Below are 12,770 nucleotides of genomic sequence, written 5' to 3' on the forward strand. Positions count from 1 at the left end.
GGTCAGAGCAGTACATGCTCTTCATAGGGAGCAAGTAGCCATCACTGTGCCACAGGAATTCAGAGCATGCCAGGGAAAACAGAAGTATTTGCTAAGGAGAATGTTTGTGAACCAGTTCGAGACATCACATGTAGAGTAAAGCAAATCTTATTCAGAGTATTAGCCCCTTTTACCAGCATGTTGTCCTGTCCTTATCCCAGGCAGCAGCCAATGTAGCTGGGCTTGCAAATTAGCTGGCAAGTGAATGAAAAATCAGTTAAGAACCTGGGTGTTTTGCAGTATAGATTGTTGTATTTAAATATGTCCAACAAAGCAGTGGAAGTCAAGCAGCTGAGCAGAAGACTTTTTCTTTCAGGAACCTCCCCTTAGCACTGTACTGCTGCAGAAAAACAGCTTTCACTTAAAAACCACTTTGAATCAGAGATGTTTTGTATCATATGCATGCAGAAAAGCTGTGATGAATTTTCAACTACATTTTAAAATGCTGCCCTTCCCCTTGGTTCCTCAAAGTTGTCCATTCCACTCATGTGAGAGAGGTAATCGCTAGCACTCCACACACACATGGCAGGTCCAACCTGCTCATGCCTACCACAAATACACAGATGCTGGCTGGAGGCAGCAGCACACAATAGGTCTGCTTTAAAGTTCATGCTGCTAGGTCTTCACAGGTTGTGCAAACATTTGCTTTGCTTCACAGTATCATGGCACTCCCTAAGTTTCTGCTCTGAATGGGCCCAAAATACTTAAATTGAGATCAAGTGAAACTGCCATTCTTCAAATGGTTTTGCTCTGAAACCACACCAAGATACCTCATCACTGTTTCACAGAGCATTGTGGAAAGGTATATTTAAAAAGGCTGAAAGGGCAGTGACATTTTATGAAACTGTGGTATTAAGAGTCACTTTACACTGAATGATGGGTTCAGAGCTCTTACGCATTAAGATGAGCTAAAATACATGTTGTCCATAATCTTTCACCAGTATTTTCAAGACATATTTTTTCATCCCACACTATTAACTTAGATTTGTGAAACCATCAGATGGAGTCTTGACTCACTTTTAGTCCTGCCTCATTCCTGTCAGTCCAAACACCTGGCTGCAGTGTCAGCTGATCTCCCTTGCTAGGGCAGGACTGGAACTACAGCTGAAACTCAGAATTGACATTAATATTACTGGAGAATATTACACGGAAGGAAGTGTTGCAGATGAAGAGCCACAATTATGTTTGCTGATGCACCAGAGCTGAAAACAATTACAGAAAAGAATGATATTAGCAGCACAGAGTGGCCAGATTAGTCCTTGCTGGGCTGCTGTAGCTCAAAGCTGCTAAATCCCCCCTCTACTCACAGTACAAACTTGTCCATTCCTGTCACCTTAGGTGAGCTCAGAGACTGTCTGCTTTGCTTGCATTGGGGCAAACCTACATCTAAATTACAATGGTTGTGTTTTGCCTAAACCCATATATTTTTGGTAGTAAACCTCAATCTCTCTCTTTAGCAGTGATTCTATGAGCAGAGTTCATGAAGGATTTAAAATCCTTTTGAAAACAGAACATGTATGTGGAAAGCGTTGGTAGAGCACTGATTATCATTAGCATTGTCTCTCCCAGTATGAAATAGGTGACTGTACAGATCTAAAGCTGCTTTGCTGCAGAGTATTATAAGAGCTGTTGGGCACCTGTCCATTCCCAAGTATACAGTCATAGTTTATAGCATACAGAGCTTAACACTACGTTGAGTAGTAGCTAAATGCCTTTAATATCTAAATCACCTTCAAAAAAGTAGCATAAGCTCTCAAATCAGTTCAGTGTATCTGACTGTGTTATTCTAGTTGCTGAATAATCATACTTCAGAAGTGTTAGGTGACACATCTGTAAAATTATTTGATTTTTCTTTAGCGGAGGCTGTCATGAATAGAAAAAACTAGAGTGAGGGCAGTGAACACTTTAGGAAAACAAAAACACAGATAAAGATGGGATAGTGCACTATTTATTTATTTATTTATTTTAAATCAAAAGAACAGACACAAATCTCATCTTGAAAGATGTCCTGAAGTGCTAATACATCAAGATACATGTTGGTGATTCAGGCTTGGGTTGACATTTAAATCAGGACAGGAGTAAGTGCCACATCTCAGTTACATCTTTATCCATTCGGGATCACTGAAGACTGATGCTATGGTTCAGCACTACTGGGTTGTACTTTCAAAGGGACAATGTTGGTATAGAGGACATATACACAATTCCTCAAATGGCAGCAACAGGGGTCCACTATACACAGGAGACAACAGTTAGGCAGCGCTTGCTAGTGCACATTGCTTTTGAGGTAATTATGTGGGGTTTTTTTCTCCAGAGGAATGTTAATCTCCCATTTGCATTTATTCAGTAGGCCCTGCAACCTGCTGCTGAAGAGAGGATCAGAAGATAATAGCAGCTGGATTCTTACCCCATCCCACACTACACAATGCTCCAAGTTGTACTCAGTCAGATACTCTGGGACAGATTCATGTTTCAGTGTGACTTTTGGTTTCTGACTCTGCAGACTGCGGGGACTGGCTGGTATTTTTCATCCATCTGCTGCAAGTATCAGTAAGGATTTCTTGTCCGGAACCACTTCCTTGTTTGTATTCCACACAAAGATTTACAACAGACTATAAGAAATAAAGAAAGAGATAAATGGGTAGTAAGAAGAAGGGGGAAGGCAGAAAAAAGAGTGAAAAATGATTCAGAAATGTGTCTGTTCTTTCCATCCAAGCCACTGTACAGAAACTATGCTTCTGTTGTGGGACAAAGATCTTTGAGCACAGTGAGATGTGTTTATGCTGCTCCTATCAAAGAGCCTTTCATCTCCACAAAGCAAATTATTAACACATTCCACTGAAGATGTGGGGGTGGAGGCCTGGCCTTGGAAAAAAAGCTGGCCAAAAATGAACAATTTTTTATAAACACTTTTAATGATAGTGAATGGCGCCTTGCCAAAACCCTCATGCCCAGTGAAGCACTGCAGGCTGATTGTTTGTCTGGAGAAGTCCCGTGGGCTGAGTCTTTTGTGCTGAGGAATTTCTCATTTGAAAGGCAGTGGTGTGGGAGGTGTGGGCCTTTCCAGGTTCATCGAGTTAAGGCCTGCACTGCCAGTTGCCTTAAACCTGCACCAGAGACTAATTTATGTTGGATGAATGAACACTTGCCTCTGTTCCAGGTGGTAAATCTTGTTCTTTCAGAAGAAACTCAAACAAGAGGAGTAACCCACACAAAATATGCAGAACAACTCTGTTAATAAACTACTCCCCATGAATTTCCAGCATCCTGCACAGATGTCTGACTACCTAGCAAAATTTTTGCTTACTGTTATTCTATGAATGAGTAAATGTTTTATGTTTTCCCCCTTGACAGATGGATCAGTATTGGCTTGCTTAGGAACAAAGGTTGTTGTTAGTAAATGCAGACCTGAAGTCCGTTTAACAATAATTCAGTTAAAAATCTGTTTTATTTTTTCTCACTAAGTGATTTTTTTATGTTTCATTTGAAAGCAATGCCATTATTTGCATGACCTTTATCTTTTTTGACTGCTATTACTGCCACAGTTCAGGATGTGTATATATATGTATATGCATATATTTGTGTGTGCATATATGTATGTATATATGCATGTATGTATATATATGAATTTCAATGAACTTGCCAAGTCTGTATGATTCAAAGGACAGCTGCTGTCCTTGGAAAACAATATGTTTCTTATAGGGCAGCATTTAAGGAGAGCTCAACAGACTCCTTGTAAGGGAAGCACCCAGCCTCTTGCACACTGAGAATTTGACCTCTGGGCAGCCATGGATCCCAGGGTGGAATGGGAGTTTCTGTGTGCTTCAGTTACTATGTGCTTGTGCATTTCTAATGTGTATGTCCTTATGTTAGCTGATTCCCAGTTAAGACACTTAAGGAGACCCTTCTTCAAATATTTTTCCCAAGATACAAACGTTCGTATTGAAAACTGAAAAGTAGCTCTAGAGTTTGAATGAACCCACTTGCCAGTTCCAGTTTACAATGCACAGACTGGCCTGAGGTTAGTGTTGTGGAATAGTGCCAGCTGAGATAAAAAAATGTTTAGATTCCTGCTGTAAAGACAGACCTTTCATGCTTAGAAAGGAATCAGAACCAGGTAGAAAGAACCCTTTTCCAATTTGTGGAAGATATTAATATTAAAAAAAAATCTTGTTCTGATCTCTGGTAAAACCAAGAGGTAAAAAGTACTCTCCCAAAAGAGGGAAGATACAGATTTATGGCACATACAGAGGCCCCATGTTCTTAACTTGAAGGCAGCTGGTCTGAGATCTGAGGATGTAACAAACCTTGGGAAATGTTGAGGGCTTACCAGCTAGGAAGACAGAACTCCTGGGTCCTTGGTCATACTTTGGCCTAGGTGGACAGGTGAGGAGCAATCAGGAAAAACATCTACAGAAAAAACACCATGTTGTTGGAACTGTTGCATTTTTACACAAGTTGGAAATTTCAAATAAAAAAAATTGTTGTCTGAAGTTTTTCAGCAATCTTGATTTGAATGACAGCTGAGTTAGGTGCAGCCTACCAATGCAAAGTTCATAATTCAAATGTTGGTAAACCAGCATAATGTTTCATACACACAGGTATCTGCTCCCTAGACAAAATTAGTTTCACTCAATGAGTTTTATTTTGTGTATATACATGCATATGTGTACACACTCTGTAAGTTACTATGATATTGATAAATTCAAGACTTTGTTATTTTTGAAGTTGACATGGGCAGGTTTTGTCAAAGGCGAGGTGTACCTTTCTGATAACTTGGCAGGTGTAGCTGAACTTTAGCTGTAACAATTGTAATGAGCATTACAGTTGTTCAACTCAAATGAACACAAACTTTCTTCCTTTCTTTGTAGTACTTTCTTTATACTTATATGTCTTTATAATTCATTCAAATAGTGAAATTTCAAAATGTTTTCACGGTAAGTTTTTAAACTCCCAGAGTGCATGCTGTTTATAAAATGTGTCCTCACTGAACCCACTGGTTAAAGCCTGGCTCCCCTGCAGCCAAAAGCAAAGCTCCTGATTGATTGTGGCAATACCCAGCCAGCTTCACTGACAAGCACATTTCTTCATTCAGTCCTAGCCTCTTTTTAGTTTTTCTCCTCCAGAAATCCAGTTATTTGGCATTATTTTTTCCTCAGTCAGCTCTTCTCTGTTCTGCTGGAGGACAGCTGAGTCCAAGAGATCAAAAGATTCCCAGACTCTTAATCTACCCTTACTTAGAGGGGTTTGTTTTGTTTTGTTGTTTGCTTGCTTTTCCTCTGAAAGCTGTTTCCTTGCTCTACTTACTCTGCGTGAGAAAGTCTGAGTAGAAATAGTCCTGAAAGGACTGCCTCCTCAATATCTGTGATCAGAAGCACCCTTTCACCAAACTAATGTGAAGCTATTGTTCAGTGAGAACCGGTTTGGGGATTCACCCATCAGGATGTCATTCTTTGCCCTTTCTGCAAACAGGCACATGGGAACAGTCTACTTCAGAAATCTTGCCTATCTAGTCTACTAGTTTAGGTATTAGGCAGTAATATTAATTTATGTTTAGAGAAGCTTTTAAGGGTTAAGACAAGTAAGACTCAGTTCTTTCCGGATGCATCAATCTGTATAACTACATTGCAGCCAGTATGTTATTAAAGCTATAAACACAAGTACACAGAAGTTAAACTGTGAAGTGCTTAGTGACCACAGTGGATGACTGCTTAAGATCCTCCTGTTCCTAAATAAAATTAGAATAAATTTAAGGGCCTCCTTGGACTCCATACTGTTTCAAGAGGCTCATTTTCTAACTTTAATCCATATTTCCTACATGTTAAAATCAATGAATGACTTTGGGGAATCCCATGATTCTGTGTAGTTTGCTGTTTCTTTAGAGGTAGCTGCCCTACTCTTCCGTCTGTTGCTTTGACTTCTGGTCTCAAGACTGCTTTCTCAGGCTGCAGTGGTCTGAGGTTTGGTTTAAACATAATACTAAACACCGGGTCTCTATTTATTTTAAACTCTTGATTTCTTTTTAGCCAGCACTACACTGTCACTTGTGAATATGGAGGTATGCATAAATTGCCTTTCTTCAGCAATATAGCTTAAAAATATAAAGTAAATGTAAGTTTTCTGATATACTGAAACCGAAATACATAATCACAAATGTCTTGCTTGCTGTATATTGAGCTGCGTAACAGGTCATGGGTCTGATGAGTCACAGGTATCTGACACACTGAAGTACTGCATGCCACGATTATACTTTTGTGGCCCTGGATGAAAGTTTTCAAGACCTTCTCAGAGTTTTGGTGTTCTACAGGATCTCTCAGTTCAGGGTGCATTTGCTATTTGTGAAGCACTAGATTAAGATTTCATATTCCTTATTATAAACATCAGCATTTTGCCTTTGTCTATGTTCCTAAGAGGCCATTTGAACTGTGATTTTTGTTTCTAGCTCTCTGCTTCTCTGCACATTTGTCCTCTTTAGCCCTCAGGTACGAGGTATGAGGGCTAGAGTCCTACGTAGTTTGTGATGCTTAACCTAATCAGACATGGCATTTAAGATTATATTTGTTTTCCTTTGGCTACAAAATTTAGTTTACAATGTGACAGACTCTGATCACATGGTAATAAACTCCAAATATGCCTTAGTATTTTAACAGGAACAGGACCGAGGAAAGTAAGTCTAGCTCTGAATAAATTCACAGGAGTGAGTGAAACAGATACTATCATCTGACCAGGACTGGTGTGTCAGTCTGCCGTCACTCCTGTTTGTAGGACACTGAAAAAGGGAAGCCCAGGGGTTGGAAACATTGCTTGTTAATCACCTGCCAAGGCTGAATTCTGGGACTAATAACTGTGTGGTTGGCTCTTGCAGAAGGTTATCTGAGAGATGATGGTTAAGGATGGAATCTCATTAATGAGTAATGTCTATGCAAGTTTATTTTAAATACTTTCTTCCTTACAGGGGCCCAAGGACAGACAGTCTTCACCTAAAGTCAGTGAAAAGCACCAGCTCTTTGTCATGTTCTCCCAGTCTGTGGATTGTTTGGAAGCTTAGTTTCCAATTTCCCTTCGATTCTTTTCTTTGTCACTGTTGCCGGCAGCTGACTTCCCTGATGGGAGGCAGGAAACTGCTAACGGGAAAGCACCTTTCTCTGTGTTGGTTGATTTTTCATCAAGGGGGTATTTCCTAGGATAGGAAACTGTCAAAGGAAGCGAGTATGTTAGGAGGATGGGAGGAAATGGAGAAAAAGGGAGTCCTAGGAGGTCTGCCAACAGCACTGCAGCTGCTCCAGCCCTTGCAGTTAGGATCTTAGAACGGTAGTGACACAAAAACTTTAATCAATCAAACAAGTGAGAAAAAAACTCTGCCAAAAGTGATCAATAGGCTTGGTGATATTAGAGAAAAGAAACTGGGATGTGAGGAGAGACGGTTAGATCCTCCCAAGGGCAGCAGAAACTGGTAAGTGCTGGAGAATAGGGTCATCCCTCAATGACAGTGAGAGAGTGCTCCAGGAAATATTCCTTACTCACGATGCTGGCCCAGTTTAAAAAAGCACTTGCACTCACATAAAAACTATATGTATATTTATTTATAAACACACGTGTTATACTATCAACCTTGGCCTTATTGATGGCTTTATATTGGCTTTTCTTTTCATGAATAGAGGAGCCTCTTTGAAAGCAGTCAGGTACAGTGCTTAATTCTGACTTCCCTGCATACAAAGCCTACAGGGAGAAGTCTGCCTTGCCACCTGCTAATGCTGTATGATTTAAACATGTCTAAACAACCGATGCTGGCAAAAAGCAGAGAAGTTTGCATATGAAAGCAAACTAGCTATACCAGCACCTTGCCATTCAAGAAGGGAAAAAAATCAAAACTTTGTTTAGCAAAAAGGCATTTTCCTTCTAGATGAGCTAAAAGAGACCCTTCCTGGACTGAACATTCCAAAGGTGATGAAGGAAGAATAAATACAGCAGCTAGTAGAGAATAACAAGATATGCAAAGTAAGCCCTGGCTTTGGCTGTTTTGTGTTCACTGAGTCAGTTTTTGGTATAAGTCATTAATACTGATCTGTGAGCTAGGATTTCAACTACTCCTTTTGCAAAGGGAGAAACTATGCAAACCACACATTTTGCTATTTAAGGACTTGTTGGGAACAACTAAGCTGTTCTTAGATATGTAAATGTGAAGAAAAGCTTCTAGGTTGTTTTTTTTTGTTTGTTTGTTTTTCTGTACTGAAACTCCTTAAGCTATGAGGAAGTAAAGAAATCACAGACTTCAAGTGTCTGGAAAAAATAGCAAGCATGAAACAATTTATTTATATAAATATAGTTTGATTTATAGGTAACTGCCTGGCTGGGTTAATTTTAGATTAGCAGTGTTAATGCTTCATGGGATGTAAGTACATTGTGTTATTTTTAGTCCAGGGTAAACCAGCAAGTTAGTAAGAATCACTCTGGACTTCCCACTCTGGCATGTAGCAGCTTGAGAGAGGGCTGAGAAGAGGAACAGTTGCAGACAGTCACAATTTTTACCAGCCATTATCTCCCTCCCTGACCTTTGGTAGTGGAACAGCAAGGGAGTCCACAAGATTTATAGTAGTGACCTATACCTGACGATATACAGCAGCCACATCTTGCAGAAGGACTTGTGTCATTTTCCTTTAGGGATGGCCAGAAAGCGATCAGAGTGCTGAGTCAGTTCAGGCAGATACCCAGGAGTGCTTACAGTGGTGTCTCTGTGTCCTGTCACCTTGTGCCTCCTAATCATACCCAAAAAACCAAAGCTCTCTGCTCTGCCCCCTGTGCAGACAGTGATTGTCTCTGGGCAACACTGAAGCATTGCTCCCCTTTGCTTTGGCCCTGTTACTTGTTTGATAACACAGGCTACTGCTTTGCTGGCATTTATCCATCATGTTGTGTCTGGAAATTGGGTCAGAGAAGACTAGCTTTTTGACATACACTTTATAATCACCACTCTTCATTGTGAACTGCAAGGTCACACAATTCAGTGGCCTGAGGAGAGACATGGATGCACTGAAACACTGCCAGAGCAGCTGAAAAAGAGCTCCTATTCATTGCAGATTACATGTTTTGACCTACTCTGACAGAAAAGCATACCTGCCAGCTCCATGGCAGGCTGATTAGGTTAATTAAGCCCTTGCCTATGAGTACAATAATTAGAACTGTCAGTTGTTTAAGTGATGATAGAAGAAAGGCAAGATTCAAGGAGAAGCATTGGAGTTTGGAAGTACTAACAATATAGGAGGGAATCCATAGCAGGCAGTGATTTAACACTTCCCTTCAGGCAACTTCATTTATGAATAATACTGAGGGGAGGAGAAAATTGTGGCCAGTAAGTTTATTTTGTTTCACACTTAAAGTAATGAGAATTGAGATAGCAAATAGGTTTATAAATCAGATTTATAGGCTGCAGGCTTAACTTTAACCTTGGGGTAACCTTGGAAAACTTCACTCCCTTTACAGGGAGGGTCTGCAGGTCAAGAAGAGTAGTGCAAATGTTCTCATCCTCTCAACAAAGGAATGAGAAGCCACCTCATGTATTCTTGTCACTTGGGATTTGTCACTGCATGCTGTGCACCAGGGTGATAAGTTATAGTAGTAGCATGGTTAGTAGCACAGTATGGGAAGAAATGGAAGTTGAAACAATCAGACCCATGAGAGCCATATATAAGACCAGAAAATATGACTGCTCAGTGCTGAGAAGCCTCTTTGGCAGTTTGATTTTTATGCCTCATAGTTTTAGATGTAAATGCATCTGCAGGAGACCAGAGAAAAGAGAATGAAATAACAGTATATCAGGAAAATATAACTTCCTAGAAGCAGAATTGAGTTTTCTTAGCTCAAAACAAAGAGAACACTGTGGAGGAAAAGAGGATACTCATGGTAACACTCTTCCAGTGTGGTAAATGAAAGTGTGATGTTCACTGAATCTCATGGCAACTGAGCAAAAAACAGGAAGAAATCACCTTACATTGCAACAGGAAAGATTATGATGGAACGAAAACTTTTTAAGTATCAACATGGTAAGATATTAGAGGAGGCTTTCTAAGGGTGTGGTGAAAATACTTGAATGTATTAAGAAGATGACAGGTAAAAATTATTTGCATTTGTGTAGGAAGATATCTTGCCACCTCTTACTGCTCTATTGCTGGTGACTCCACAGGGGATTATGATTTAGACATGTTCAGGTTAAGATGCCAGCAAAGCATCTCCTAGAGAAAGTCAGGGGCAAAAATAAAAATAAGGGTGGAACAGAATGGAGGGAACACAGTTTGGAGCTGCAAAACAATATTGGGAACTGAGACTAAGAGGAAGTTTGGAACTATGAGTAGATCAAATTATACAAGGGAAAGTGGAGAGCAGCATGATAAAGAGACCAAAGTCTCAAAAAAGCAATGCAGACACCCCAACAAAAGCTGTTGTAATGACAGACAGAGAGTAAAAATGAAAAGATGAAAAGTAATAGAGACTTGGTCACTTTCTGTAGAAGGGAGTATGACTAGCAGCAGAACTGAGGAGGAACAGAATGAACAGAGACCTGTCCATGGAGTGGTCATTGAAAGGTTCAGCCATTAAATGTCTCAGGTACTAGATTCTGAGGTACAAGAAAGTCTTTATGGTGACTCCGAAATAAAAAATCAGATTAAAAGAATGTCAATGTGTGTCTTTTTCTGAAGAACACATCTGCCCACAATTTTTTAGCATGCACACATGCACCACAAAAAAATATGTAAGCAAAGCAATAATTAGAAAAACCTTCAAGAAAACATAACTGACTTGTCTTTGTGGAGCTGAACAGTTTCTCATCCTACTAGATCAATCTGTTAAAAAGTCTGTGTACAGATGGACTTGAACATGGTTTGAGGAAGGAAAGGTAATGCACAGTTGTGAGGTTCTCAGCCATTTCCTCCTATTGCTTAGGAAAATTCATTCACTGTAAAGCATAGAACATTTCAGAAGTGTGGCAGTGAGAACAACCTCATTTTTTATTGACACTAAATAAGTTTTCTGTGTGGTTGGCATCAGATGATAAACAAAGCTCATGAGTTATATCTCTCTTGAGAAGTGCCAGAGACAATCCCTTTCCCACCAGCAGGAACAGTTAATGGGTATCAGCAGTTTTACCAGTTTAATAAGTTTGGTGATTAGCAGCAGTGATTTGTTGGGGTAAGGATTGCTGGTGCTGTTTTGTGTTAAGCCGAGGCATCTTCAGCCAGTACTGCCTGCTCACTGTTGGCCATTAAATACCAGTTGTGAGGAAACTTCACTGCAGATTTTTAAATTTTTTTCTACAGGAGAGAGGTAAACAGTATTTAAATGGCACAATGTACTGCTCTGCTCTCTGTCGGTGGTGAAACTCAAGTGCTTTAACTGTGGAGCTAAAGATGAAAATCAGTGGTTTCTGATAACTGTGGCATTTTGTTGTCCAAATCCTTCCCTTCCCATGCAGTGCTTGTCCCTGGGCCATACGCAGGCACCTATCTCTTCTGCTCTTGTTGATGAATCCAGAGGCAACTGTGGAGTCTCTACTTTAAAATAATTAGAAATTAGCAGAGACTAAATCTCCAAATCACAGTAATGCCCAGAAATCAGGTTAGAAAGACGATATTCTGTTTATCTTCCATGCAATGCTATTTAGCTTAAGGGAGCCAGGAATGTCCATGCTACTGAACTAGGAATAGGAGGTACTACAATTTTAATTTGAAACATTTTGGTTTTCCTGCAGATCAACATGTGTAGAATGTTGTCACATTCCAAATGCTAAAATTTGACTAGTGCCTGCTTCACACAGTATGTTACACGCTGTAAATACTTTATAAAGAAAAGTTCTTTCAGTCTTCAACACACAATAAATTATCACAGGATCATGAGTCTTCACTTTTTGGCAGGCAGTGTGTCTATGTGGTCCCATCCCAATGCAAGTGTGCAGAAGCTGAGACAGCTGTGCTTCACAATGAAACAGGGAGAAGACCCTCTGCATTTACCATGGTGAAAGGACTTCATTGCAGGTGGCTAACAGTCACTGAACATTGTGCTCTAACTCAATTCGAGGGCTGATTTTTTTCAGATCACTTAGCAAGAGGAAAACCCTCCAATGTTTCAGCTGCAACTATAGGAAACCTTGACTGAACTGAACTCCAGCTCTTTTCATTTTATGCTTCTGAAAGCCCGTAACAACTTTTTATTTTTTGCCCTACATTATCCTCTTAAATACCTGTTTTGAGATATCTGCATAAAAAAGGCATGGATTTCTTGAGCAGGGGGGCCTGGAGAGGTCATGTGAGCAGAGCAGTGCTGTGGGTGTAGGTTGGAGGTGGTTGACATGGGTACCCAAGGGCAGCCATCCAACCCCCACACTGCACAGTGCAATGAGGCTGACACTTGCATACCTGCTAAACCCTGTAGGATTTGGATACAGGTTTTGCATGTTTTTATGTGGACTTCTCTGAAAGACTGATTCTTTTGGACTTAGCAGAGGTAACAGACTTGCTAGTAGACCATCTACCCAGTTGATGAGTACTTCAGCACAGAGTTCACCCAGAGCGGTTTTGTGTCGCAAATGGTAATTTCAGGAGAACCTTGTGATATTCTGGAAGTATTGGATAACCAAGCAGGAGAAAGAATAGGTCATTTGATGCCTTCTTGCTCTGGATTTACAAGGTAATTGCTGAAGCCAACAAGGTCTAATGACCAGTATAAGAGAAAAACCATATAGA

The sequence above is a fragment of the Pithys albifrons genome, chromosome Z, assembly GCF_047495875.1.
Source record: "Pithys albifrons albifrons isolate INPA30051 chromosome Z, PitAlb_v1, whole genome shotgun sequence".
Classification (NCBI taxonomy): Eukaryota; Metazoa; Chordata; class Aves; order Passeriformes; family Thamnophilidae; genus Pithys; species Pithys albifrons.